This window comes from Oncorhynchus masou, unplaced genomic scaffold (genome assembly GCF_036934945.1).
Source record: "Oncorhynchus masou masou isolate Uvic2021 unplaced genomic scaffold, UVic_Omas_1.1 unplaced_scaffold_1861, whole genome shotgun sequence".
Classification (NCBI taxonomy): Eukaryota; Metazoa; Chordata; class Actinopteri; order Salmoniformes; family Salmonidae; genus Oncorhynchus; species Oncorhynchus masou.
The window spans coordinates 80,502-104,406 of NW_027008369.1; the positions used below are offsets into that span (position 1 = coordinate 80,502).

The 23,905-nt window shown below is 46.9% G+C and overlaps 1 pseudogene; it reads right to left on the bottom strand.

Annotated features, from left to right (window-relative positions):
• Positions 1–23,155, bottom strand: part of LOC135532462 (arginine-glutamic acid dipeptide repeats protein-like) — a 95,398-nt pseudogene extending 72,243 nt beyond the window's left edge.
• Positions 23,156–23,905: the final 750 nt, after the last annotated feature.

The window sequence follows — 23,905 nt, forward strand, 5'->3', positions numbered from 1 at the left end:
CACTAACATGGTCCAAACACACTAAGACAGTCATGAAGAGGGCACGACAAAAACCTATTCCCCCTCAGGAGACTGAAAAGATTTGGCATGGGTCCTCAGATCCTCAAAAGGTTCTACAGTTGCACCATCGAGAGCATCCTGACTGGTTGCATCACTGCAATGGTATGGCAACTGCTCGGCCTCCGACCGTAAGGTTCTACAGAGGGTAGTGCGAAAGGCCCAGTGCATCACTGAGGCCAAGCTTCCTGCCATCCAGGACCTCTAAACCAAACGGTGTCAGAGGAAGGTCCTAAAAATTGTCAAAGACTCCAGCCACCCAAGTCATATCCTGTTCTCTCTGCTACCGCAAGGTAACTGGTACCGGAGCCCCAAGTCTAGGTCCAAGAGGCTTCTACCCCCAGGCCATAAGACTCCTGAACAGTTAATCAAATGGCTACCCAGACTATTTACACCCCCCCCTCCCCCCTCTACGCTGCTGCTACTCTCTGTTAGTATATATGTAAAGTCACTCTGCTACCTACATATTACCTCAATTACCTCGACTAACACGGACTCTGTTCCAGTACCCCCCTGTATATGGCCTCGCTATTGTTATTTTACTGCTGCTGTTTAATGACTTGTTACTTTTATTTATTTTAATTTTTTGGTGCATTGTTGGTTAAGGGCTTGAGCATTTCCCTTAAGGTCTAACTGTATTCAGCATTTCCCTTTAAGGTTGTATTCAGCATTTCCCTTTAAAAGGTCTGCACGTTGTATTCAGCATTTCCCTTTAAGGTCTACACGTTGTATTCAGCATTTCCCTTTAAGGTCTGCACGTTGTATTCAGCATTTCCCTTTAAGGTCTACACGTTGTATTCAGCATTTCCCTTTAAGGTCGACATGTTGTATTCGGCGCATGTGACAAATACAATTTGATTTGATGTAATGCATTATTCTGTTAGAAAGCTCAAAATAGTCACTTGTTTTTGTATTTATTGTTTAACTATGATTTGTATGTTTCTGTTTCACATCTTTAAATTGCGGTCGTTTAAAAAAAAAAAATTCAATTGGATATAAATCGCGGCAGTCAGCTTTATAGTTCAACAGCGGTATGCAGCCCGTTATGCAGCCCGTTATGCAGCCCGGTATGCAGCCCGGTATGCAGCCCGGTATGCAGCCCGTTATACAACCCGTTATACAGCCCGTTATACAGCCCGTTATACAGTCCGTTATACAGCCCGTTCCCGCCACAAATTAATGGACAGTCCGATCAGCGAATGAGCATTACGGCGGGACTGCCGAGCATCCAATGGAAACGTAACCTGATACCCCAGTCATTTGTGTCCAACTGAATTAAAGCAGGGAAGCGGGGCTGCCAGACAGCACTGAGGTGAAGCGAATTGATGAAACATAAGTTGATTTATAAGCGAATTACCTTGATAGAACAATTAAATTATAACGAAAGTACGATTAACATTTAAGAGGTTAATGGTCAGTAAGCAGCATCGGTAAAGAGCTACTCTATCGATGACTAACAACAATTAACAATTGTCACGCACCTCCCGTCTCTGTTCTCATCCCTAACCCCTACATCCTGTTTCCATTGATCATCTTTGAGATGTTTCTACTACTTGATTGTTGTCCACCTGTGGTAAATTCAATTGATTGGACATGATTATAGAAAAGGGACATACTTGTCTATATAAGGGTTCACAGTTGACAGTGTCCAATTTGTAAGTCGCTCTGGATAAGAGCGTCTGCTAAATGACTTAAATGTAATGTAATGTAAATGTATGTCAGAGTAAAAACCAAGCCATGAGGTCGAAGGAATTGTCCGTAGAGCTCCAATTTGTAAGTCGCTCTGGATAAGAGCGTCTGCTAAATGACTTAAATGTAAATGTGAGACAGGATTGTGTCGAGCCACAGATCTGGTGAAGGTTACCAAGAAATGTCTGCCGCATTGAAGGTATCCAAGAACACAGTGGCCTCCATCGTTCTTAAATGGAAGAAGTTTGGGACCACCAAGACTCATCCTAGAGCTGGCCACCCAGCCAAACTGAGCAATCGGGGAAAGAAGGGCATTGGTCGGGGAGGTGACCAACAAACTAATGGTCACTCTGACAGAGCTCCAGAGTTCTTCTGTGGAGATGGGAGAACCTTCCAGAAGGACAACCATCTCTGCAGCACTCCACCAATCAGGCCTTTATGGTAGAGTGGAAGCTACTCCTCAGTAAAAGGCACATGACAATCCACTACGAGTTTGTCAAAAGGCACCTAAATGACTCTGACCATAATTCTCTGGTCTGATGAAACCAAGATTGACCTCTGTGGTCTGAATGCCAAGCTTCACGCCTGGAGGAAACCTGGCATCATCCCTACGGTGAAGCATGGTGGTGGCAGCATCATGCTGTGGGGATGCTTTTCAGCGGCAGGGACTGGGAGACGAGTCAGGATCGAGGCAAAGATGACGGAGCAAAGTACAAAGAGATCCTTGATGAAAACCTGCTCCAGAGCACTCAGGACCTCAGACTGGGGCGAAGGTTCACCTTCCAACAGGACAACGACCCTAAGCACACAGCCAAGACAACGCAGGTGTGGCTTTGGAACAAGTCTCTGAATGTCCTTGAGTGGCCCAGCCAGAGCCCGGATCTGAACCCAATCGAACATCTCTGGAGAGTCCTGAACATAGCTGTGCAGCGACGCTCCCCATCCAACCTGACAGAGCTTGAGAGGATCTGCAGAGAAGAATGGGAGTAACTTCCCAAATACAGGTGTGCCAAGCTTGTAGCGTCATACCCAAGAAGACTCAAGGCTGTAATCGTGCTTCAACAAAGCATTGAGTAAAAGGTCTGAATATTTATGTAAATGTGGCGCTTTTCATTCATAAAAATTTGTTTCATTATATGGTATTGTGTGTAGATTGATAAGATTTTTTCATTTTTTTAAAAATAAATCAATATTAGAATAAGTATGTAACGTCACAAAATGTGGAAAAAGTCAAGGGGTCTGAATACTTTTGCTCAGTTGGTTGAGCTGTTCAGAGGCTTAACTGTACGGACTGCACACAATCCTCTCATCCTCCCTCCCCCCACTCCTTCCTTTCCTTCTCTCTTTCTCCCTCCCTCCCTCTACATATCGGCTCCAGTTTAAGGCTCAATTTCAGCTGCTGCCAGGGATCTCTTCTCTCTCCCTTTATCTCTCTCCCTCCCTCCTTCATTCCCTCTCTCCTTACCTCTCCAGCCCCAGCTAATAAATCATACACCAATCTGCTTTACCGATCTCTCTGCTCTGCCCGTCTCTGCTCCCGCTCTCCCTCCCTCTGCCTGCTCCCTCTTCTCTGCCTGCTCACTCCCTCCCTCTTCTCTGCCTGCTCCCCCTCTCTCTCTGCCTGCTCCCTCTCTCTCTCTCTGCCTGCTCCCTCTCTCTCTCTCTGCCTGCTCCCTCTCTCTCTCTCTGCCTGCTCCCTCTCTCTCTCTCTCTGCCTGCTCCCTCTCTCTCTCTCTGCCTGCTCCCTCTCTCTCTCTGCCTGCTCCCTCTCTCTCTGCCTGCTCCCTCTCTCTCTGCCTGCTCCCCTCTCTCTCTGCCTGCTCCCTCTCTCTCTCTGCCTGCTCCCTCCCTCTTCCACGCCCTGCTCCCCCTCTTCTCTGCCTGCTCCCTCCCTCCCTGCCTCTTCTCCCTCCCTCCCTCCCTCTTCTCTGCCTGCTCCCTCCCTCCCACTTCTCTCTCCCCCCTCCCTCTCTGACGGCTCCCTCCCTCCCTCTTCTCTTCTCTGCCTGTGTTCCCTCCCTCCCCCTCTTCTCTCTCTGCCCCTGCTCCTATAGCTCCAGCCCACTGTTGTTAGGCAACACAGTGGGGGAGGAGGGGCAGAGGAAGAGGGAGGGAGGAAAAAAGGAATGGGGAAGGAGGGTGGATGAAGGCAAGGTACAAAATCACCAGCCACTATGTGTGCTGAAACAACAGACTTCTCTCTGTCAGAGTGTTTCAGAGAGGCCGGCACTTTCTTCTCTGCTGTGTCTAGTAGTACCTGTTTCTTCTCTGCTGTGTCTAGTAGTACCTGTTTCCTCTCTGCTGTGTCTAGTAGTACCTGTTTCCTCTCTGCTGTGTCTAGTAGGACCTGTTTCCTCTCTGCTGTGTCTAGTAGTACCTGTTTCCTCTCTGCTGTGTCTAGTAGGACCTGTTTCCTCTCTGCTGTGTCTAGTAGTACCTGTTTCCTCTCTGCTGTGTCTAGTAGTACCTGTTTCCTCTCTGCTGTGTCTAGTAGTACCTGTTTCCTCTCTGCTGTGTCTAGTAGTACCTGTTTCCTATCTGCTGTGTCTAGCAGTACCTGTTTCCTCTCTGCTGTGTCTAGCAGTACCTGTTTCCTCTCTGCTGTGTCTAGTAGTACCTGTTTCCTCTCTGCTGTGTGTAATAGTACCTGTTTCCTCTCTGCTGTGTCTATTAGTACCTGTTTCCTCTCTGCTGTGTCTAGCAGTACCTGTTTCCTCTCTGCTGTGTCTAGTAGTACCCGTTTCCTCTCTGCTGTGTCTAGTAGTACCTGTTTCCTCTCTGCTGTGTCTAGCAGTACCTGTTTCCTCTCTGCTGTGTCTAGTAGTACCTGTTTCCTCTCTGCTGTGTCTAGCAGTACCTGTTTCCTCTCTGCTGTGTCTAGTAGGACCTGTTTCCTCTCTGCTGTGTCTAGTAGTACCTGTTTCTTCTCTGCTGTGTCTAGTAGTACCTGTTTCCTCTCTGCTGTGTCTAGTAGTACCTGTTTCCTCTCTGCTGTGTCTAGTAGTACCTGTTTCCTCTCTGCTGTGTCTAGTAGTACCCGTTTCCTCTCTGCTGTGTCTAGTAGTACCTGTTTCCTCTCTGCTGTGTCTAGTAGTACCTGTTTCCTCTCTGCTGTGTCTAGTAGTACCTGTTTCCTCTCTGCTGTGTCTAGCAGTACCTGTTTCCTCTCTGCTGTGTCTAGTAGTACCTGTTTCCTCTCTGCTGTGTCTAGCAGTACCTGTTTCCTCTCTGCTGTGTCTAGCAGTACCCGTTTCCTCTCTGCTGTGTCTAGTAGTACCTGTTTCCTCTCTGCTGTGTGTAATAGGACCTGTTTCCTCTCTGCTGTGTCTAGTAGTACCTGTTTCCTCTCTGCTGTGTCTAGCAGTACCTGTTTCCTCTCTGCTGTGTCTAGTAGTACCTGTTTCCTCTCTGCTGTGTCTAGCAGTACCTGTTTCCTCTCTGCTGTGTCTAGCAGTACCTGTTTCCTCTCTGCTGTGTCTTGCAGTATCTGTTTCCTCTCTGCTGTGTCTAGCAGTACCTGTTTCCTCTCTGCTGTGTGTAATAGTACTCTACTACAGGGTGTTAGAGGTGGTGAAGAGCAAAAAGCTGTAAACGTTATTGTAATGCGTTGGTACTTCCTGCTCCAGGGCTGGTTGTTAGAAGCTGTAAAACGTGGGCAAGATGTGTCCCAAAATGTCACTCTACTACCTTCGATTAGGGCCCACAGGGCTCTGGTCAACAGTAGTGCACTTCATAGGGAACAAAGGTGCCATTTGGAATGATAACAGAGACGCTATCATTACGATTATCATTAGGCTACGGCACGCTAACACAAACTTCAATAATTCATCTTAAATGTTTTTTAATTTACCACAAAAATAGAACATGTGGTGAAGTAGAAAGGTTTAGCTGCGACAGTTTTATCAGCATGAAATGGGGCGGCAGGGTCGCCTAGTGGTTAGAGCTTTGGACTAGTAACTGAAAGGTTGCAAGTTCAAATCCCCGAGCCGACAAGGTACAAATCTGTCGTTCTGCCCCTGAACAGGCAGTTAACCCACTGTTCCTAGGCCGTCATTGAAAATAAGAATTTGTTCTTAACTGACTTGCCTGGTTAAATAAAGGTAAAAAAAAAAAAAAACGTTTGTGAACAACAACAATAACAAACCTAATGAAGCATTGCACTGCTTTAGGCATCAAAGTTATTGTTAAATGTTAAAAAAGGATCAGATTCTTATGAGGCAAGTCACGTGGAGGGGAAATCACCACAGGCTTTAAGACAGACAGGCTGTGTGTGTGTGTGTGTGTGTGTGTGTGTGTGTGTGTGTGTGTGTGTGTGTGTGTGTGTGTGTGAGGGAAAACCACAGTGACAGATGCAGGACAACCCACATCCTCTCCATTGTGACACAACAACGTTAGAACAACAACCTCTAACCTCAGTTCAACTTTGAACCCGTGTTTCGGACTTTGCTTACAATTGTCACATTTCAGTGCTTCACGTTAGAACAACCGTTGTTCAACTACAAAACAAACGCAGTTATTCAACACATTTAAGCTGAATTCGTTGAAAGGTGATATATTTCCATGTTACAACATTTCAACCTACTTTTAGTATTGTGCCAACTACTAGTTAAGTATGTAAACGCTTCTCTCACTCTACTCTTTCTGTTGAAACAAAAAGGTGTCAGGACATTCACACCCTTCCTGAGTAAACAGTCAGAAAGGCCGTTTGAAAGCACTTCCCAAACTCTGTGGGTGGCCAACAAGCGTTAACCATGTGTGTCTGGCTGGTTAGTTAGCTAGACTGTGATCCCACCACTAGGGGGCTGTTCTAGTCGTAGGCTTCCATCTTCACCTCTGTCCTCCTCACCACCTCTGTCCTCCTCACCACCTCTGTCCTCCTCACCACCTCTGTCCTCCTCACCACCTCTGTCCTCCTCACCACCTCTGTCCACCTCTGTCCACCTCACCTCTCCTCTTCACACCCCCTCCCCTCACGGCTCTGACAGAGCCAGAGAGATGAGCCTTAGCATGGTTGACGGATAAACCCCACTGCTCTGACAGAGCCAGAGAGATGAGCCTTAGCGTGGTTGACGGATAAACCCCACTGCTCTGACAGAGCCAGAGAGATGAGCCTTAGCATGGTTGATGGATAAACCCCACTGCTCTGACAGAGTCAGAGAGATGAGCCTTAGCGTGGTTGATGGATAAACCCCACTGCCCACCGCGATCATATATCACACAAACAGATTGAGCTCCTCCTGTTGGCCATAAAACTATTAGCAGCTTTATTTCCAGTTTGAATGTTTGCTGAATAATGGCTTCAGATGAATGGTTGGGGGATCCAGGGGGGGTAGGTCAGATGAATGGTTGGGGATGTGGGGGGTAGGAGCGACTTACAGGAGAAATTAGGGTTAAGTGCCTCGCTCAAGGGCACATCGGCCAATTTTTCACCTAGTTGGCTCTGGGATTCGAACCAACAACCTTTCGGTTACTGGTCCAATGCTCTTAACCGCAAGGCTACCTGCCGCCCGCAATGGGTTGGCTATCTGAGGCTAGGTCAGATAAATGTCTCAATTGTCTCAAGGCTTAAAAATCCTTCTTTCGTGACAGACTTATTATAAAATGGATTAAATTGTTCCCCCCCTCAATCTACACTCAGTACCCCATAATGAAAAAGCAAAAACCGGTTTAGAATATTTTTGCGACTCATACCTCAAACCCTCTAGTCAGGACTTTGTAGCAACTTTGGCAGCGATTACAGCCTCAAGTCTTCTTGGGTATGACGCTACAAGCTTGGCACACTTGTATTTGGGGAGTTTCTCCAATTCTTCTCTGCATATCCTCTCAAGCTCTGTCAGGTTGGATGGGGAGCATCGCTGCGCATCTAATTTCAGGTCTCTCCAGAGATACTCGATCCGGTTCATGTCCGGGCTCTGGCTGGGCCACTCAAGGACATTCAGAGACTAGTCCCAAAGCCACTCCTGCATTGCCTTGGCTATGTGCTTAGGGTCATTGTCCTGTTGGAAGGTGAACCTTCGCCCCAGTATAAGGTCCACTTGGCATTCAGGCCAAAGAGTTCAATCTTGGTTTCATCAGACCAGAGAATCTTGTTTCTCATGGTCTGAGAGTCTTTTAGCAAACTCCAAGTGGGCTGTCATGTGCCTTTTACTGAGGAGTAGCTTCCATCTGGCCACTCTACCATAAAGGCCTGATTGGTGGAGTGCTGCAGAGATGGGAGAACCTTCCTGAAGGACAATCATCTCCACAGAGGAACTCTGGAGTTCTGTCAGAGTGACCATCAGCTTCTTTGTCACCTCCCCGACCAAGACCCTTCTCCCTTGATTGCTCAGTTTGGCCGAGTGGCCAACTCTAGGACGAGTCTTGGTGGTTCCAAACATCTTCCATTTATGAATGATGGAGGCCACTGTGTTCTTGGGGACCTTCAACGCTACAAAACATTTTTGTAACCTTCCCCAGATCTGTGCCCCGACACAATCCTGTCTAGGAGCTCTACGGACAATTCCTTTGGCTTGGTTTTTGCTCTGACATGCACTGCCAACCGTGGGACCTTATATAGATCATGTCCAATCAAATAAATCATGTCCAATCAATTGAATTTACCACAGGTGGACTCCAATCTAGTTGTAGAAACATCTCAAAGATGATCAATGGAAACAGGATGCACCTGAGCTCAATTTTGAGTCTCATATTAAAGGGTCTGAATACTAGTGTAAATAAGGCATTTCTAAAAACCTGTTTTCACTGTCATTATGGGGTATTGTGATGTCATTATGGGGTATTGTGATGTCATTATGGGGTATTGTGATGTCATTATGGGGTACTGTGTGTAGTTTCCAGAGGATTTTTTTTGTATTTAATCCATTTTAGAATAAGGCTGTAACGTAACAAAATGTGGGAAAAGTCAAGAGGTCTGAATACTTTCCGAATGCCCTGAATGTGACTGTTTCAGCTTATTGTAGGGAGAATGTATGTGACTATTTCAGCTTATTGTAGGGAGAATGTATGTGACTGTTTCAGCTTATTGTAGGGAGAATGTATGTGACTGTTTCAGCTTATTGTAGGGAGAATGTATGTGACTGTTTCAGCTTATTGTAGGGAGAAGGAGGAGAAGGAGGTGAGGATGAGGAGGAGGGGACTGTTTCAAGAAGCAGTGAAATGAGAGGTGGCAGGGAAGGAGAGTGGGAAGACAGACAGAAAGGTGGAGAGTAAGAGAGAGGAGGGGCGAGAAAGAGTGAGGAGAAAGAGAGAGGAGGGGCGAGAGAGAGGGAGGAGTAAGAGAGAGGAGGGGCGAGAGAGGGAGGAGAAAGAGAGGAGGGGGCGAGAGAGGGGGAGGAGGGGCGAGAGAGGGGGAGGAGAAAGAGAGGGGGCGGAGAAAGAGAGAGGGGGAGGGGAGAAAGAGAGAGGGGGAGGAGAAAGAGAGAGGGGGGAGAAAGAGAGAGGGGGAGGAGAAAGGGAGAGAGGGAGGAGAAAGGGAGAGAGGGAGGAGAAAGGGAGAGGGGGAGGAGTCCAGTGATCCTGCAGACAGGCTGATTCTGTCATCCCCACTGTCACCTTTATTCACATCTCAAAAGGAAGAAAAGTTGGAAGCAAGAAAAAATGAGGCTGGTCCTGGGGGTGAGAGGAGGAGGGAGAGGAAGAGGAGTAGGGGGAGAAGGAGTAGGGGAGGAGAAGGGAAAGGAGGGGAGGAAAAGAGGAGGAGTAAGAGAGGAGAAGGGGAGAGGAAGAGGAGTAGGGGGAGGAGAGGAGAAGGGGAGAGGAAGAGGAGTAGGAGTAAGGGAGGAGAAGGGGAGAGGAAGAGGAGTAGGGGGAGGAGAGGAGAAGGGGAGAGGAAGAGGAGTAGGGGGAGGAGAGGGGAGAGGAGGAGTAGGGGAGGAGGAGTTGGGGAGGAGAAGGAGGTGAGGATGAGGAGGAGGGGGGAGAAGGAGGAGAGGAAGAGGAGTAGGAGTAGGGGAGGAGAAGGAGGAAGAGTAGGAGGAGTAGGGGAGAAGGAGGAGGAGTAGAAGGAGTAGGGGAGGAGAAGGAGGAGGAGAAGGAGGAGTAGGGGAGGAGAAGGAGGAGTAGGGGAGGAGAAGGAGGAGAAGAAGGAGGAGGAGTAGGAGGAGAAGGAGGAGAAGAAGGAGGAGGAGTAGGAGGAGTAGGGGAGGAGGAGTAGGAGAAGGAGGTGGAGAAGGAGGTGGAGAAGGAGGTGGAGAAGGAGGTGGAGAAGGAGGTGGAGAAGGAGGTGGAGTAGGAGGAGAAGGAGAGGAGGAGGAGTAGAAGGAAGAGAGGATGAGGAGGAATGGGGGAGAAGTAGGGGAGAGGATGAGAAGGAGGGGAGAGGAGGAGGAGGGGAGAGGAGGGGAGAGGAGGACGAAGAGGGGAGAGGGGGGAGAGGATGAAGAGGGGAGAGGGGGGAGGATGAAGAGGGGAGAGGGGGAGAGGATGAAGAGGGGAGGAGAAGGAGGAGGGGAGAGGAGAAGGGGAGGAGAAGGAGAAGAGGAGTAGGGGAGGAGGAAGGAGTAGGGGAGGAGAAGGAGAAGAGGAGTAGGGGAGGAGGAAGGAGTAGGGGAGAAGGAGGAGGAGTAGGGTAGAGGAGGTGTAGGGGAGAGGATGAGGAGGGGGGGAGAGAAGGAGTAGGAGTAGGGGAGAGGAGGAAGAGGAGTAGGGAGAGGAGGAAGAGGGGGGAGAGGGAGGAGGAGCAGAATTATTTATAAAGGGGGAGCAGCGGGGCAGATGGGGACGGTGTCAGTGTGTCTGAGTGTGTGTGTGTCTGGGCGTGTGTGTGTGTGTCTGAGCGTGTGTCTGGGCGTGTGTGTGTGTGTGTGTGTTTCTGAGCGTGTGTGTGTGTGTGTGTGCGTGTGTGCGTGTGTCTGGGCGTGTGTGTGTGTCTGAGCGTGTGTGTGTGTGTGTGTGTGTGTGTGTGTGTGTGTGTGTGTGTGTGTGTGTCTGAGCATCAAGGTCAGGGGTACATTTACACCTGTCCCTCAAGGCTGTGTGTGGGGCTGCAAAAATGGAAATCACATCATCACTTCACTGGGCTGGGAGGGAGGGAAGGGAGGGAGAGAGGAAGGGAGGGAAGGAAGGGAGGGAGGGAAGGAAGGGAGGGAAGGAAGGGAGGGAGAGAGGAAGCAGAGCAGGGAGTGTCCTTGAATGGCCAAGTACTGACTGACGATGGGTGGGTGAATGACTGGTTGGCTGACTGACGTTGGGTGGGTGAATGACTGGTTGGCTGACTGACGATGGGTGGGTGAATGACTGGTTGGCTGACTGACGTTGGGTGGGTGAATGACTGGTTGGCTGACTGACGATGGGTGGGTGAATGACTGGTTGGCTGACTGACGATGGGTGGGTGAATGACTGGTTGGCTGACTGACGTTGGGTGGGTGAATGACTGGTTGGCTGACTGACGATGGGTGGGTGAATGACTGGTTGGCTGACTGACGATGGGTGGGTGAATGACTGGTTGGCTGACTGACGATGGGTGGGTGAATGACTGGTTGGCTGACTGACGATGGGTGGGTGAATGACTGGTTGGCTGACTGACGATGGGTGGATGAATGACTGGTTGGCTGACTGACGATGGGTGGGTGAATGACTGGTTGGCTGACTGACGATGGGTGGGTGGGTGAATGACTGGTTGGCTGACTGACGATGGGTGGATGAATGACTGGTTGGCTGACTGACGATGGGTGGGTGGGTGAATGACTGGTTGGCTGACTGACGATGGGTGGATGAATGACTGGTTGGCTGACTGACGATGGGTGGGTGGGTGAATGACTGGTTGGCTGACTGACGATGGGTGGGTGAATGACTGGTTGGCTGACTGACGATGGGTGGGTGAATGACTGGTTGGCTGACTGACGATGGGTGGGTGAATGACTGGTTGGCTGACTGGCGATGGGTGGGTGAATGACTGGTTGGCTGACTGACGATGGGTGGGTGAATGACTGGTTGGCTGACTGACGATGGGTGGGTGAATGACTGGTTGGCTGACTGACGATGGGTGGGTGAATGACTGGTTGGCTGACTGACGATGGGTGGGTGAATGACTGGTTGGCTGACTGACGATGGGTGGGTGAATGACTGGTTGGCTGACTGACGATGGGTGGATGAATGACTGGTTGGCTGACTGATGATGGGTGGCTCGGTGACTGGCTGAGCTATGTACACAATGGGGAGGGCTTACAACCTTACAGACTACATAATGATATGTGGCTGCTATCTGCAGAGTGTGCCTATTGATAAGTGGCCTGTGATTGGCCTGTGGAGTGGTCTGGCGTGTGGGGTGAGAACAGCCACTGAACCCCCTACACACATATTCATTTCTCTGATTATCTCAACGCGGCCATGTCAGGTCGACTAGCCTGCCTTCAGCTAGCATGCATAAATAATAGAGAATTCATAGCTGGTCTAGTCCCACTGAAGGACGAGTGACTTAATCTGTTACGATTAGCTGCCGTGATTCAGATGACGTGGGCCTTCATCTGTCTGTGTACTGGCTTTATGGTTTATTCAGATCAGACTGAACCATTATGTTCAATTAAAGCAAACCAACACATGATTCACTTCCGTCAGACCTGAGCGAGAGGTCGACCGATTATGATATTTCAACGCCGATACCGATACCGATTATTGGAGGACCAAAAAAAAAAAGCCGATACCGATTAATCGGCCGATGTTTGAAAATGTATTTGTAATAATGACAATTACAACAATACTAAATGAACACTTATTTTAACTTAATATAATACATCAATAAAATCAATTTAGCCTCAAGTAAATAATAAAACATGTTCAATTTGGTTTAAATAATGCAAAAACAAAGTGTTGGAAAAGAAAGTAAAAGTGCAATATGTGCCATGTAAGAAAGATAACGTTTAAGTTCCTTGCTCAGAACATGAAAACATATGAAAGCTGATGGTTCCTTGTAACATGAGACTTCAATATTCCCAGGTAAGAAGTTTTAGGCTGTAGTTATTATAGGAATTATAGCACTATTTCCCTCTATACCATTTGCATTTCATTAACCTTTGACTATTGTGGCTCAGTCGGTAGAGCATGGCGCTTGCAACGCCAAGCGTCGTGGGTTCGATTCCCGCTGGGGCCACCCATATGTAAAAGTAGTGGCCCCAGCCGACTTGTAAGTCGCTTTGGACAAAAGCGTCTGCTAAATGGGATATATATATATATACTATTGGATGTTCTTATAGGCACTTTAGTATTGCCAGTGTAACAGTACAGCTTCCGTCCCTCTCCTCGCTCCTCCCTGGGCTCGAACCAGGAACACAATGACAACAGCCACCATCGAAGCAGCGTTACCCATGCAGAGCAAGGGGAACAACTACTAGAAGGCTCAGAGCGAGTGACGTTTGTAACACTATTAGCGCTCGCAAACTAGCTAGCCATTTCACTTCGGTTACACCAGCCTCATCTCGGGAGTTGATAGGCTTGAAGTCAACGAAGAGCTACTGGCAAAACGCGCGAAAGTGCTGTTTGAATTAATGTTTACGTGGCTGCTTCGATGGTGGCTGTTGATTAACAGTCAGATCTGAGCCCGCGTGATTCACTTCAGTCAGATCTGAGCCGGCGTGATTCACTTCAGTCAGATCTGAGCCCGCGTGATTCACTTCAGTCAGATCTGAGCCGGCGTGATTCACTTCAGTCAGATCTGAGCCGGCGTGATTCACTTCAGTCAGATCTGAGCCGGCGTGATTCACTTCAGTCAGATCTGAGCCCGCGTGATTGCTGAACAACGTGCATCTGGATGTTAGGGCTGTCCCCGACCCCCCCAAAAATCTTGGTCAACCAATAAGTAATTTGTTCTTGGTCTAAAATGTAAAACGTGTATTTTTTCATATATATATATATATATATATACACACCCCTATGTGTTTTAATAAACTCAAATATACACATTTAGCCTGTCTGATGCTTTAAGCACACTGTTTGATGAAATAAGACACATAACTCAAGAGGGATCCAGAGATCAAGACAACCAGAAGAAAAGAAAACTTAACCTGATCATCCTCCTCCCACTCCTTGGCGGATTCTGCCGTTACTCTCCTGAAGTTGCCGGTAATTGGCTACACGAGGAGTCTGCTACCTTTCATGTGGAATGCTAATTTATCTTACCATTTCTACCAATCTGCGTGTCTGTTATGGTTCATAGGCACATTTTCGAGTAACCGTTTAAATTAATTTATAATAACATCTTCGTATCTCAAAATCATTGGCATGTGGTTCATCTCAATTATATCCACATCCAAAATGGAAATGATACAAACCTAAAATGTAACTTCTATTGCCAACTATGTAAAAATAGCCTACATAAAGCCAACAAATAAAAACATTGCAGCCTACAGGTAGAAAATATCCTGATAAATATCCCACATATCCTATAAATCACATTGGCTACACATGGACTGTCTGCAAGTAACCTGAAACATTGTATCAACTATTAACTTGGGTCAGGCCTGAAGCGAGTACAAACTTGCAACATTGTATCAGAGTTTCCCAGGCCAGTGAGCTCAGGAAATACACATCTCCAGGCTTTTATATAGACTTCGAAATCTTGGTCAACCAACAGCCTTTCGACAAAACAATCGACCCGTGGACTAATTGCGGTCAGACCTACTGGATTTACATAATAAAGAGGATGGTTTTACTGAGTATAACGAAAAGCAGGGATATAAAAATGTACAGTAGACCACGAGACAAAACTAGGAATTGTAATAATAGTAAACGAACAGGTTTAACTAGTCCAGGACAGGACCGAGACAAACGAACAGGTTTAATTAGTCCAGTACAGGACCGAGACAAACGAACAGGTTTAATTAGTCCAGTACAGGACCGAGACAAACGAACAGGTTTAATTAGTCCAGGACAGGACCGAGACAAACGAATAGGTTTAACTAGTCCAGGACAGGACCGAGACAAACGAACAGGTTTAACTAGTCCAGGACAGGACCGAGACAAACGAACAGGTTTAACTAGTCCAGGACAGGACCGAGACAAACGAACAGGTTTAACTAGTCCAGGACAGGACCGAGACAAACGAATAGGTTTAACTAGTCCAGGACAGGACCGAGACAAACGAACAGGTTTAACTAGTCCAGGACAGGACCGAGACAAACGAACAGGTTTAACTAGTCCAGGACAAGACCGAGACAAACGAACAGGTTTAACTAGTCCAGGACAGGACCGAGACAAACGAACAGGTTTAACTAGTCCAGGACAGGACCGAGACAAACGAATAGGTTTAACTAGTCCAGGACAGGACCGAGACAAACGAACAGGTTTAACTAGTCCAGGACAGGACCGAGACAAACGAATAGGTTTAACTAGTCCAGGACAGGACCGAGACAAACGAACAGGTTTAACTAGTCCAGGACAGGACCGAGACAAACTAATAGGTTTAACTAGTTCAGGACAGGACCGAGACAAACAAATAGGTTTAACTAGTCCAGGACAGGACCGAGACAAACGAATAGGTTTAACTAGTCCAGGACAGGACCGAGAAAAACGAACAGGTTTAACTAGTCCAGGACAGGACCGAGACAAACGAACAGGTTTAACTAATCCAGGACAGGACCGAGACAAACGAACAGGTTTAACTAGTCCAGGACAGGACCGAGACAAACGAACAGGTTTAACTAGTCCAGGACAGGACCAAGACAAACTAATAGGTTTAACTAGTCCAGGACAGGACCGAGACAAACGAACAGGTTTAACTAGTCCAGGACAGGACCGAGACAAACGAATAGGTTTAACTAGTCCAGGACAGGACCGAGACAAACGAACAGGTTTAACTAGTCCAGGACAGGACCGAGACAAACGAATAGGTTTAACTAGTCCAGGACAGGACCGAGACAAACGAACAGGTTTAACTAGTCCAGGACAGGACCGAGACAAACAGATAGGTTTAACTAGTCCAGGACAGGACCGACACAAACGTGAGTTAATTGACATATTTTAATACCGCCTAGCCACAGCTGCCTGACATATTTTAATACCTCCTAGCCACAGCTGCCTGACATATTTTAATGCCCTCCAAGCCACAGCTGCCTGACATATTTTAATGCCCTCCAAGCCACAGCTGCCTGAAATGTGAATCTAAATTCAAATGGAGGACAGCAACACAGGCCCTCAATCTTTTCCCTCTTCCTCCACACACACACACACACACACACACACACACACACACACACACACACACACACACACACACACACACACACACACACACACACACACACACACACACACACACACACACACACACACCTTCCAAGCTGAAGATTTTTTCCACAGGCAATAAACAGGATGCAGCTGCTCTCAAGACATGGAGGGGATAGAATACGACGAGGAGGGGCTGGAATACGACGAGGAGGGGATAGAATACGACGAGGAGGGGCTGGAATACGACGAGGAGGGGATAGAATACGACGAGGAGGGGCTGGAATACGACGAGGAGGGGATAGAATATGACGAGGAGGGGCTGGAATACGCCGAGGAGGGGATGGAATACGACGAGGAGGGGCTGGAATACGACGAGGAGGGGCTGGAATACGACGAGGAGGGGATAGAATACGACGAGGAGGGGCTGGAATATGACGAGGAGGGGCTGGAATACGACGAGGAGGGGCTGGAATACGACGAGCAGGGGCGGGAATACGACGAGGAGGGGATAGAATACGACGAGGAGGGGCTGGAATACGACGAGGAGGGGATAGAATACGACGAGGAGGGGCTGGAATACGACGAGGAGGGGATAGAATACGACGAGGAGGGGATAGAATACGACGACAAGGGGATTGAATACGACGAGGAGGGGATAGAATACGACGAGGAGGGGCTGGAATACGACGAGGAGGGGATAGAATACTGACGAGGAGGGGATAGAATACGACGAGGAGGGGATAGAATACGACGACGAGGGGAAAGAATACGACGAGGAGGGGATAGAATACGGACGAGGAGGGGATAGAATACGACGAGGAAGGGCTGGAATACGACGAGGAGGGGATGGAATACGATGAGGAGGGGATAGAAAACGACGAGGAGGGGATAGAAAACGACGAGGAGGGGATAGAAAACGACGAGGAGGGGATAGAATACGACGACGAGGGGAAAGAATACGACGACGAGGGAAAGAATACGACGACGAGGGAAAGAATACGACGAGGAGGGGATGGAATACGACGAGGAGGGGATGGAATAAGACGAGGGGATGGAATACGACGAGGGGATGGAATACGACGGGGATGGAATACGACGAGGGATGGAATACGACGAGGAAGGGATAGAATACGACGAGGAAGGGATAGAATACGACGAGGAAGGGATAGAATACGACGAGGAGGGGATAGAATACGACGAGGAGGGGATAGAATACGACGAGGAGGGGATAGAATACGACGAGGATGGGATAGAATACGACGAGGAGGGGCTGGAATACGACGAGGAGGGGATGGAATACGACGAGGAGGGGATAGAATACGACGAGGAGGGGATGGAATACGACGAGGAGGGGATAGAATACGACGAGGAGGGGATAGAATACGATGAGGGGATGGAATACAATGAGGGGATAGAATACGATGAGGAGGGGATAGAATACGATGAGGAGGGGATAGATTACGATGAGGAGGGGATAGAATACGACGAGGGGATAGATTACGATGAGGAGGGGATAGAATACGACGAGGAGGGGATGGAATACGACGAAGAGGGGATAGAATACGATGAGGGGATGGAATACAATGAGGGGATGGAATACAATGAGGGGATAGAATACGATGAGGAGGGGATAGATACGATGAGGAGGGGATAGATTACGATGAGGAGGGGATAGAATACGACGAAGAGGGGATGGAATACGACGAGGAGGGGATGGAATACGATGAGGGGATGGAATACGATGAGGGGATGGAATACGATGAGGGGATGGAATACGATGAGGGGATGGAATACGATGAGGAGGGGATAGAATACGACGAGGAGGGGATGGAATACGATGAGGGGATGGAATACGATGAGGAAGGGATAGAATACGACGAGGAGGGGATGGAATACGACGAGGAGGGGATGGAATACGATGAGGGGATGGAATACGATGAGGGGATGGAATACGATGAGGGGATGGAATACAATGAGGGGCTGGAATACGATGAGGAGGGGATATAATATGATGAGGAGGGGATATAATATGATGAGGAGGGGATAGATTACGATGAGGAGGGGATAGAATACGATGAGGAGGGGATAGAATACGATGAGGAGGGGATAGAATACGATGAGGCGGGATACAATACGATGAGGAGGGGATAGACTACGATGAGGAGGGGATAGAATACGATGAGGAGGGGATAGAATACGATGAGGAGGGGATAGAATACGATGAGGAGGGGATAGAATACGATGAGGAGGGGATAGAATACGATGAGGATGGGATGGAATACGATGAGGAGGGGATAGAATACGATGAGGAGGGGATAGAATACGATGAGGAGGGGATTGAATACGATGAGGAGGGGATAGAATACGATGAGGAGGGGATAGAACCCAAATCTAATGAGGGCCCAACTAGCAGCTACACAGCCCTCTCTGACTATCCATCTCAACAGTACCATCTGAAGACAACCACAGTAACCCAGAATAAAGCCACTGTTACAATACGGTCCATTCAACTGTTCTGTGTACATTGAGTCAGACAAGCTCAATTAAGGCGCAGCTTGAAAGAAAATAAATGCTATTTGAACCCAGCTCGGAAGTTAACATGTCCTCTCTGGAAGTTAAAAGGTGAAATGTTGTCAAATATTATAATATAAAGAGCGACTTACCACTTCGTCTTCTGACCAGCACTTCTCTATGAGTTTGGGAACAGGCTTTTTGACCAGGCGCTGTAAGGCCTTGCCTGCATCATAACTGCTCTCGTGAAGCTGGGAAAGGAGGAAGTAGACAAACACTTTAGGTCAATATTCAGTGTTTCAATTAAAAAAACAACAACAAATTAATGTATACTTATATATATATCCCATTTAGCAGACGCTTTTGTCCAAAGCGACTTACAAGTCGGCTGGGGCCACTACTTTTACATATGGGTGGCCCCAGCGGGAATCGAACCCACGACGCTTGGCGTTGCAAGCGCCATGCTCTACCGACTGAGCCACACAGGACTTATACTTTTTATATAGTAAACATTCATTGCAACAGGCAGGAAATAAGTCATTGACGTCTCTATAAACTACGACAGTGGGGCACATTACAATGAACAAAAATATAAACACAACTTGTACAGTTTTGGTCCCATTTTTCATGAGCTGAAATAAAAGAGCCCAGAAATGTTCTATAAGAAAAAGCTGTTTCTCTAAAAATGTTCACGAATTTGTTTACATCCCTGTTAGTGAGCATTTCTCCTTTGCCAACATAATCCATCTACCTGACAGGTGTGGCATATCAAGAAGCTGATTAAACAGTATGATCATTACACAGGTGCACCTTGTGCTGGGGACTATAAAACACACTAAAATGCGCAGTTTTGTCACACAACACAACGGCACAAATATCAAGTTTTGAGCGAGCATGCAATTGGTATGCTGACTGCAGGAATGTCCACCAAAACGTTTGCCAGAGAATTGAATGTTGATTTGTCTACCATAAGCCGCCTCCAATGTCGTTTTAGAGAATTTGTCAACCGGCCTCACAACCGCAGACCACGTGTAACCACGCCAGCCCAGGACCTCCACATCTGGCTTCTTCACCTGTGGGATTGTCTGAGACGGGCCCGCCCAGATAGCTGATGAAACTGTTGGTTTGCACAACCACAGAATGTCTGCACAAACTGTCAGACAGTCTCAGGGAAGCTCATCTGCGTGCTCGTCGCTCTCATCAGGGTCTTGACTTGACCTGACTGCAGTTCAGCGTCGCAACCGACTTCAGTGGGCAAATGTTCACCTTCGATGGCCACTGGCACGCTTGGAGAAGTGTGCTCCTCACGGATGAATCCCAGTTTCAACTGTACCAGGCAGATGGCAGACAGCTGGCATTGCGTCGTGTGGGCGAGAGGTTTGTTGACGTCAACGTTGTGGACAGAGTGCTCCACCATGATGGCAATTTGAATGCACAAAGATATCCTGACAAGATCCTGAGGCCCACTGTTGTGCCGTTCATCTGACGCCATCACCTCATGTTTCAACATGATAATACACCACCCCATGTCGGAAGGATCTGTACAAAATTCCTGGAAGCTGAACGCTTACCAGTTCTTCCATGGCCTGCATATTCACCAGACATGTCACCCATTGAGCATGTTTGGGATGCTCTGGATATTAGTGTATGACAGGGTGTTCTAGTTCCTGCCAATATCCAGTTACGTCCCACATTCCACAGGCCACAATCAACAGCCTGATCCACTCTATGTGAAGGAGATGTGTCGCGCTGCATGAGGCAAATGGTGTCAACACCAGATACTGACTGGTTTTCTGGTCCACGACCCTACCTTAGTTTTAAAGGTACCAGTGACCAACAGACACATATCTGTATTCCCAGTCATGTGAAATCCATAGATTAGGGCCGTATTTATTTATTTTAATTGACTGATTTCCTTGTTTGAACTGTAACTCAGTAAAATATTTTTAATTGTTACATGTTGCGTTTCTATATTGTTGTTCAGTGTAGATTTGCATGTAGCATTTTTGATTCCATTTTCTTGATTCGTTAAACGTCTAAGGAGATATCAAGCTCTACTTAAAACAGTCATTACATACAGAGATATTCACTCTCTCTCTGTCAAAGAAACCACCATGCCACATTGGGAGAGCAAATGGAGTTTAGGGAGGAGACACAGCGACCTGCTAGGTACCTTCATTCTCTGGTTTATAGAGTCGGAATATAAATACACTGTTTAGGATGATTTCAGTAGATTTTTTTGCTCGATTCCTCTGGCCTAGATTCATTTTGAAAGCAAGGGTCAAAGCGCGGATCAAGCATGATATATTGGATGTGTCAGAGACCTGGTTTCTTCTTTATGATGAAGCAGAGGAAGAGCTATTAACCTGGGTCCCGACTTCTGCCCTATTCGTTCTACTTCTGCCCTATTCGTTCTACTTCTGCCCTATTCGTTCTACTTCTGCCCTATTCGTTCTACTTCTGCCCTATTCGTTCTACTTCTGCCCTATTCGTTCCGCCATATTAGTTCCAGTTCCGCCATATTAGTTCTAGTTCCGCCATATTAGTTCTAGTTCCGCCATATTAGTTCTAGTTCCGCCATATTAGTTCCAGTTCCGCCATATTAGTTCCAGTTCCGCCATATTAGTTCCAGTTCCGCCATATTAGTTCCAGTTCCGCCATATTAGTTCTAGTTCCGCCATATTAGTTCTAGTTCCGCCATATTAGTTCTAGTTCCGCCATATTAGTTCTAGCCATATTAGTTCCAGTTCCGCCATATTAGTTCCAGTTCCGCCATATTAGTTCCAGTTCCGCCATATTAGTTCCAGTTCCGCCATATTAGTTCCAGTTCCGCCATATTAGTTCTAGTTCCGCCATATTAGTTCTAGTTCCGCCATATTAGTTCTAGTTCCGCCATATTAGTTCTAGTTCCGCCATATTAGTTCTAGTTCCGCCATATTAGTTCTAGTTCCGCCATATTAGTTCTAGTTCTGCCATATTAGGTCGATTTGACATACTGCCACATTTTCTAAAAAGATGGTGCAGTCAGCATGCCAATTTCACGAGCCCTCAAAACTTGAGGAATCTATGGCATGGTATTGTGTGACAAAATTGCACATTTTTAAGTGCCCTTTTATAGTCCCCAGCACAAGGTGCACCTGTGTAATAACCATGCTGTTTAATCAGCTTCTTGATATGCCACAACTGTCAGATGGATGGATTATATTGGCAAAGGAGAAATGCTCACTAACAGGGATGTAAACAAATTTGAGATAAAATAAGCTTTTTGTGCGTATGGAAAATGTCTGTGATCTTTTATTTCAGCTCATGAAACCAACACTTTACATGTTGAGTTAATATATTTTGATCAGAATATTTTTTGCTGAACATGAGACTTTCTCACAGAAACGTAATGTTGGTGAACATGAGAAGGTAGCCCGCATCTTTATGAAATGTATTTTTTGATTAGATTCTTGCCGGTGGTGTGACACAGGCTTGTGTGGTGTCGTCACCTACCGTGTTGAGCGCGTTGAGTGTGGTGTCGTCTCGCGAGGCTGCCAGGCAACCGTCTTCTGTAGAACCTCCGTCACACATCCCAGCGAAGGCCGCCATGCTCCTGGAGAACACAGAGGACAGATATTTTAACAAACTTCTATTCATCAAAAACAAGTTACAGGGAGAAAGAAATAGTTCAAATCTAATTTTATTGGTCACATACACATGGTTAGCAGATGTTAATGGCCACATTCACATGGTTAGCAGATGTTAATGGTCACATTCACATGGTTAGCAGATGTTAATGGTCACATTCACATGGTTAGCAGATGTTAATGATCACATACACATGGTTAGCAGATGTTATTTGTCACATACACATGGTTAGCAGATGTTAATGCGAGTGTAGCGAAATGCTTGTGCTTCTAGTTCCGACAATGCAGTAATAACCAACGAGTAATCTAGCCTAACAATTCCAAAACTACTACCTTATACACACAAGTGTAAAGGGATAAAGTTAACTACATGTCCAACCTCAAGTCAGCTTAGACTGAGATAAAGTTATTATTTTTAAGATTAATCATCATTTAATCTTTTTATAAAGCAAACGCCTTCCAATAGATCTACCAGGAGGAGGGTACAGGACCATTCTCTGCTGACATGGAGCAGGTTCATGTCTCCTGAGCTCGCCGAGCTGCCCTGAGGTAGGTTGACAGTAGGGAGAGGGTATTGCATTATCTTTCCAGAAAGAGTAGGGTCAGAGGTCGTGTCTCACCTTGCAGCCCTGAGGTACATGAGCAGGTCACAGTCGTTGACCCCTGGCATCCACACCAGCTCCTCATTCTCTGTCACAGCCTGACCCAGGCCCCCCGGGGCCTCGGAGGGGAAGGGCTGCAGCTCGGGAAGCTTGGCCTAATTAGTGAGGAGAGGAGGGAGGGAGGGGAGAAAGGGATTGAAAGAAGGTGTCAATCATAACACAAGTCGAGCCTGTGAAATACCAGCTTTCAAATCCTTTTCATCTAACAGAGTGGCTTGTCTGAGAAAATGCCACAAATCACTGTGCTTTATACACCTCTAATAGGATAATGTTGGGAAATGTTTACAATTTCACTCCTGTTATAATTAACGATAAGTCATATTTGATAGAAATAAGTAAACACTTGGGGCAGCTACTAGGATAATACAGGTAAGATGACTTACTTGGTGACTCGGCCCCACTCTGATCTCTCCTTGTGTGCTGTTTAGTCGCCTGGTAGAGAGAGTAAGTTGTTAAGATCACAACCAGGAACATTCAAAGTAAAAAAAAAAGTGCTACAGGACTAGCTCAGTGCAACCTGGAAACAGGTTCAATTAACTGACGAGGTTCTCTCCTCTCCTCTCCATGTCTGGCTGGAGCAAGATACCGCAGACAGTGAAAGCCTGCCGAATCAAGCAGTGAGACATCTTGTCTTTATTATAGGACAGGTAGAAAAAAAACAATCATGTCAATACCTAAGAAACCAAGAGATTCTGGGGGAATATTTAATTGTCAAAATCAAAAGATGTGCCATGCAGAAATTGAGTCGCTATTTCCTGGTTGCTAAAATTCGCAGTTTATGTGACAAAAGAGGCAGTCATAAGTGTAGAGAATCATTGTATCTAAACTGCTGTGAAGTCAATTTTCCATAACCAAAAATATTGTATTTTCAGCTGTTTAAAGCTGGTGTACAAAACAGAATGCAAATGACACAAAAATGAAACTTCAGAACAGGAAGCATAAAAATAGAGCACATAGAACTGATCTACAGCTTCTTCGACTTGCTTTCAACAGGAATGACAGCTCTATAACTCACATTTCTAAGTTACATATTGTAGCTTCACAGGCATTTTGCAGATTTTGTTGCATTATATAATTCAAGACTTAGATGTATTTTTTTTCTATGGAAGAGATGCTTCTTTGCACAAAGAGAACATGTTTTCTTCTAGGATATTTTTGGCAATAAAATGATGTGAGAAACACCTCCAATGCTGATATTGT